The following is a 6423-nucleotide window of genomic DNA, read 5'->3' on the forward strand; positions in this document are numbered from 1 at the left end:
GGCAGGCAGGAAGCCCCAGGCAGAAGCAGCCATAGGGAAGCAGGCACAGGAGCACACACCCACAAAAGACACACGCTCCCCCCACCAGCCTCTGTCTTACACACACACACACACACAGATTATACAACCTACATATACAACAGAGGCATAAACAAAAGCATTGATACTCCAGGATCTTCCACCCACCATTACACCCAACCTCCTGAGCACTAATTGGGGAGGGTCGAGGGTCTGATTCATGAAAAGGTTGGGGGGGGAGAAAGGAAGAAAAGGAGAAAAAAGGGGGAGGCTGAGGCAGGACCAGGGGAGGGGGCACTTACCTCCCTCAGAAACACTTAGGCATTAGTAGGACCCTCAGGATACGTCAGTCTGCAAGATGGGGTAACGAAGGGGAGGGGTGTGGAGGGGCAAGGAGACCTCTAGCTTTCCATGCTACTCACATCCTCCTCCAGAGACAAAGAAACTCACACTTAATAGAAGGTAGGAGAGCCCCACCCCCTCCTTCAGGCCGGGACTCTGTGACGTCACTGCAGGGCGGGGCTAGTCTCCTCCAGAGCAAAGAAGGAAGAGAGGAGGGGGTTCCTGATATCACGCCCAAAGCAGTGGGGAGCCCTCCCAGTCATTTCTCTCTACCTCCATGACCCAAACAGAATAGGGAAGCGGACCGCAGGTGCATCTTCCACGTGGAAGTGGCCCTGGCGCTGACCAGGGTCCCAGGTTCACGAGGACAGGCTGCTGGGAATGGGGTGGGAAGCGGCAGCAGAGCTCAGCTTGCAGTTCTTGAGGATCGGCCCCTTTATGCAAACTGGGAGGGGGAGGACAAAGAGGGCATGGGGGAGGGGAGGGAGGGGTGCCCTGGGCTCCACAAAAGGGAAGAGAACAGTAGCTGCAGCAGCATCTGCAAAGCAGTAGTGAATGGAACTTGGATTCCTCACAATCCCCAGAGCAGAGAAAGTGTTGGGGGAGGTCTAAGGAAGGGGCGGGACTCAGCCTCTTTTCTCCCGCCAAAAGGAGACAAAGATCTGGGCGGGGAAGGGGGTGAGGGAGATTGGGGCACCAAGGGAGGCAGCTTGTCTGCCCTGGCTGTTCATGTGAGGGTACTCTGGCATAAATCCTATATAATATAAACCTTGCAGACCCTGGACAAGAGGGAGGCACATCCTCTTTTCTGGCTCAGTGTCCTCTACAAACGGGAGACAAAATGCTCCAAATTCCTTGTAATTAGAGAAGTGCACATTAAAACAACTCTTTTCTTTCAGGCTGTAAATCACAGAGATCCGCAGGTTCAGGAACAGTCCCCTCTTTCTGTTCCACAGCAAGTACGTGGAAACTCCCCATTCACCAGGCCCTGGTGGAAACCAGAACAAAAAATCAATATACCATTAAAGTAAAGGACACCAAACAAAAGAGGTGACAAGGAGAAGGGGAGGGGAAGAGTCCTAGACTGTGTCCTCTCTCCCAGCCTCAAGGCCAAGCCAAGGATGGGAGGAAGGGAGGAAGAAACGATGGAAACATCCACCTGAGGGGGGGAGGCAGGGAGTGTCTCCAAAGGCTTCTCCCTGCTGGCCTCCACTCCACTTCACGTCACCACCCCCCAAGCCCCAGACCTCCACACAAAGGCCTGGGAAGGCAGGAAGCTCCAGGGAGAAGCAGCCCTGGGGGAGTAGGCACACGGAGCACCCCCCCATACATACACACACTGAAACATTCATACCCCCCCCCCACAGACGATCCTACCTACGGACACAACACAGGCATAAACAAAGGTATCCATACTCCCAGGACCTTCCACTCACCCTTAGAAACCACATCCTGATCATTAAGAGAAGCAAATTGTGGAGGGGGCGTCCTCGGCTTCATGAAAATTTTGTGGTGGAGAGAAGAGAAGAAGAAAGGGAGGGGCTGAGGCAGGAGCAGGGAGGGGGCACTCACCTCGCTCACAGACACTTCGACACTTGCAGGACCCTCCGGATCTGTCAGTCTGGAAGATGGGGGTAACGGAGGGGAGGGGTGTGGAGAAGGAAAGTGGGGGGGGCACTCGGACCTCCAGCTGCTCACCCCACTCATAGCCTCCACCAGAGACAAAGACTTCCAAGATGGTGAGAGAGGGTGGGTACAGTGACGTCACTGTAGGGCGGGGCTAGTCTCTCAGAGCAGAGGGGGAAGGGCGGAGGGAGAGGAGAAGGCTCTGTGACATCAGGCTCAGAGCAGTGGGGAGCCCCCCCGCCAGTCATTTCTTTCTGCCCCCATCAGCCAAACAGACCAGGGAAGTGGGCCGCAGGTGCGTCTTCCATCTGGAAGTGGCCCTGGGGCTGATCCGGTTCCCAGGCTCCTGAGAGCAAGCTGCTGGGACTGGGGGTGGGGGCAGCAGCTCAGCTCAGCTAGGAGCTCTTGAAGGTGGGCCCCTTTAGGGACACTGGGAGGGGGAAGAAGGAAGGGAAGGGGGAGGTCGAGGGAGGGCTGTCCTGGGCTCCAAGAAAGGGGAGAGCACAGAAGCTGCAGCAAGATCTGCAAACCAGCAACCCTTGAATGGCGCTTGGATTCCTCTCAACTTCCAGAGCAGAGAAAGAAAGGGCTGGTCCGGGGAAAGGGTGCGGCTCAGCCTCTTTTCTCCCGCCAAAAGGAGACAAAGATCTGGGCGGGGAAGGGGGTGAGGGAGATTGGGGCACCAAGGGAGGCAGCTTGTCTGCCCTGGCTGTTCATGTGAGGGTACTCTGGCATAAATCCTATATAATATAAACCTTGCAGACCCTGGACAAGAGAGAGGCACATCCTCTTTTCTGGCTCAGTGTCCTCTACAAACGGGAGACAAAATGCTCCAAATTCCTTGTAATTAGAGAAGTGCACATTAAAACAACTCTTTTCTTTCAGGCTGTAAATCACAGAGATCCGCAGGTTCAGGAACAGTCCCCTCTTTCTGTTCCACAGCAAAGTACGTGGAAACTCCCCATTCACCAGGCCCTGGTGGAAACCAGAACAAAAAATCAATATACCATTAAAGTAAAGGACACCAAACAAAAGAGGTGACAAGGAGAAGGGGAGGGGAAGAGGTCCTAGACTGTGTCCTCTCTCCCCAGCCTCAAGGCCAAGCCAAGGATGGGAGGAAGGGAGGAAGAAACGATGGAAACATCCACCTGAGGGGGGGAGGCAGGGAGTGTCTCCAAAGGCTTCTCCCTGCTGGCCTCCACTCCACTTCACGTCACCACCCCCCAAGCCCCAGACCTCCACACAAAGGCCTGGGAAGGCAGGAAGCTCCAGGGAGAAGCAGCCCTGGGGGAGTAGGCACACGGAGCACCCCCCCATACATACACACGTACACACACTGAAACATTCATACCCCCCCCCCACAGACGATCCTACCTACGGACACAACACAGGCATAAACAAAGGTATCCATACTCCCAGGACCTTCCACTCACCCTTAGAAACCACATCCTGATCATTAAGAGAAGCAAATTGCGGAGGGGGCGTCCTCGGCTTCATGAAAATTTTGTGGTGGAGAGAAGAGAAGGAGAAGAAAGGGAGGGGCTGAGGCAGGAGCAGGGAGGGGGCACTCACCTCGCTCACAGACACTTCGACACTTGCAGGACCCTCCGGATCTGTCAGTCTGGAAGATGGGGGTAACGGAGGGGAGGGGTGTGGAGAAGGAAAGTGGGGGGGCACTCGGACCTCCAGCTGCTCACCCCACTCATAGCCTCCACCAGAGACAAAGACTTCCAAGATGGTGAGAGAGGGTGGGTACAGTGACGTCACTGTAGGGCGGGGCTAGTCTCTCAGAGCAGAGGGGGAAGGGCGGAGGGAGAGGAGAAGGCTCTGTGACATCAGGCTCAGAGCAGTGGGGAGCCCCCCCGCCAGTCATTTCTTTCTGCCCCCATCAGCCAAACAGACCAGGGAAGTGGGCCGCAGGTGCGTCTTCCATCTGGAAGTGGCCCTGGGGCTGATCCGGTTCCCAGGCTCCTGAGAGCAAGCTGCTGGGACTGGGGGTGGGGGCAGCAGCTCAGCTCAGCTAGGAGCTCTTGAAGGTGGGCCCCTTTAGGGACACTGGGAGGGGGAAGAAGGAAGGGAAGGGGGAGGTCGAGGGAGGGCTGTCCTGGGCTCCAAGAAAGGGGAGAGCACAGAAGCTGCAGCAAGATCTGCAAACCAGCAACCCTTGAATGGCCCTTGGATTCCTCTCAACTTCCAGAGCAGAGAAAGAAAGGGCTGGTCCGGGGAAAGGGTGCGGCTCAGCCTCCTTTGTCCAGGCAAGAGGAGACAAAGATCAGGCTGGGCTAGGAGGGATAGGGGGGCACTCAGGAAAGCAGCACATTTGCCCCGATATTCATGTGCGGGTTCTCTGGTCTAAATGCTACATAATATAAACCTTCCAGAGCCTGGACAAGAGGGAGCCACACCCTCGTTTCTGGCTCAGCCTCCTCCACCAAGGGACTTCATACTTTTCTTTCTAAAACTCTCTCAGATTTGGGGTTTTATTCTCTCCAAAACCAGATACCCTCCCATTAGTGAATTGGCACAGTGGAGAGACGCCTGGAATTGGAGACACAAGACCTAGACTCATTGTGTGGCCAAAGGCAAGCCACTTAAACTCTCTAAACTTCAATGTTCACATCTGTAAAATGGAGGTGATAATAATACCTAGGCTGAGTAAGTTACAGGGTGGTTGTAAGGTTTAAAGGAGATGTTTTGCAAATGTCTTTTCAAACCATGAAGCACTATAGAAGTCTTTCTTCTTCTTATCATTATTATTCATCTCTGTTAGTTTTTGGATGCAGTTTACATATCATGCCATTGATTCTTTTCTGCTTAACATTCTTCAGATCACTGCACAGAATTACTGTCTTTTGTAACTCAATAAAAGTATTGGGATATTAACTTCTCTGCTGCAGGCTCCAGGAATACATCTTTAGGACAATTCTAGGAGGAGACAGGACTGTGGGGATCACATGTTCCTCAGGCTGTTCCCCTGTGATCTTCATTTCTTCCCCTAGGTCTGTATATGTTGCAAGCTTTTCATCCATGCAACTTAGAGACTAGGAACACTTGCTATGCTATTAAAAACATTGTTCTTGGGGCAGCTAGGTGGCCCAGTGGATGGAGCACCGGCCCTGAAGTCAAGAGGACCTGAGTTCAAATCTAGCCTCAGACCTACCACTTGACACTTACTAGCTGTGTGACCTTGGGCAAGTCACTTAACCCCAATTGCCTTCAAAAAAAAGCCAAAAAAACCCCCACATTGTTCTTGGTTGTTTTATGGATCAATGGCATGACTAGGAGATGGGGCCAATAGTTTTGTTTCGTGACAAAGTTCCAGTTCCAGTACAATTTGTTTCTGAATTCCCAAGGATATGCTGAGATCTGCATTTGTAACATCAACATTTCACCTGTTCTCCTTGGAAAGATATTGAGCTTCTGAGGGATAATTCCACTTTGCTAAGTTCATGTCTTGCTAAGTATTGATTAGGTACTATTGTTTTACAACCTGCAGTGAAGTGGTGCTCAGTTTCTACCACTTCCTTCCGTGGTCTGTGCTGATTGCTACATATGGCCTCTTTAAGCACAATCTATACTTTCTCCTCAGAATGACCTTATATGGGATTGTCATCAGAAATCCCCTCCATTTCTACAAACGAACCCACGTGACCAGCACGTTTTTCGGGGTTCTCTGTATACACACCTTGTTGGTTGAAATCCTGTGGAATGTCACCTACTGAGTGCATCTGGACTTCACTCTTGGATCTTTGCTACTTTATAGTCTTCCCCCAGAGACTGACCACTTTCACATACACATGGACACATCCAGGGATGAATATCTATTGATTTCTTTTAACCTACTTTTACTATTGCTAAAGGAAGTGCTATATCTCTGTGTTCCACAAGTATTCCTGTCAGTGTTAAACTTGTTTGATATGGACCTTGAGAACATCTCTCAATCCTCTCCCTCCTTTTTAATGAGGAGGTGTTGATCTCTGTGCTTCTTCATTCTGTAGATTTTTGTTAGCATCCTTGGAAAATGTCTGTTTTTGTCCATTTTTGCACAAACAGGAGAGGCCCTTTCTACACTAGGCCCTGTCTAAGAGGGTGGCTACTTTAAGGAAGCCATCTTCTGGGAGGGGGCCTGGGAAGCAGGAAAGGCTCCCCCTGATTTGACAGGCAGAGAGTTCTAAGGGATGGATGCATGACTCTGAGAGGTACGGCAAGGCTGTACCCTGTAGAGGTGGTATTTGGGTGGTTATGTCCATACAAAACAAGTGCCGTATGGAGCTCCAGCCAAGGTAGGCTTCCCCATGGAAAAGGACTCTAAGCATGCTCAGGAGACACCCAAGATTTTTGTTTCAACCAAACAGACTTCCTTCAGGAACAATGAGAAGGAATTCTCACCAAAATACAAGGATTTCCTGAAGGTCTTTAGCCAGGAGCTTCCTCCCG

At 51.8% G+C, this 6423-nt stretch overlaps 1 long non-coding RNA gene across 1 annotated transcript; it reads right to left on the minus strand.

Moving 5' to 3' along the window:
- Window positions 1-1202: 1202 nt before the first annotated feature.
- On the minus strand, window positions 1203-4151 carry LOC110204662 (uncharacterized). Its single transcript, XR_002323366.2, has 3 exons — window positions 3559-4151; window positions 1933-2961; window positions 1203-1348 (listed from the first exon to the last, which is right to left on the minus strand). It is a non-coding gene; the product is annotated as an uncharacterized LOC110204662 (long non-coding RNA).
- Window positions 4152-6423: the final 2272 nt, after the last annotated feature.

Source organism: Phascolarctos cinereus, unplaced genomic scaffold (assembly GCF_003287225.1).
Source record: "Phascolarctos cinereus isolate Bilbo 61053 unplaced genomic scaffold, phaCin_HiC Scaffold_826;HRSCAF=1478, whole genome shotgun sequence".
NCBI lineage: Eukaryota > Metazoa > Chordata > Mammalia > Diprotodontia > Phascolarctidae > Phascolarctos > Phascolarctos cinereus.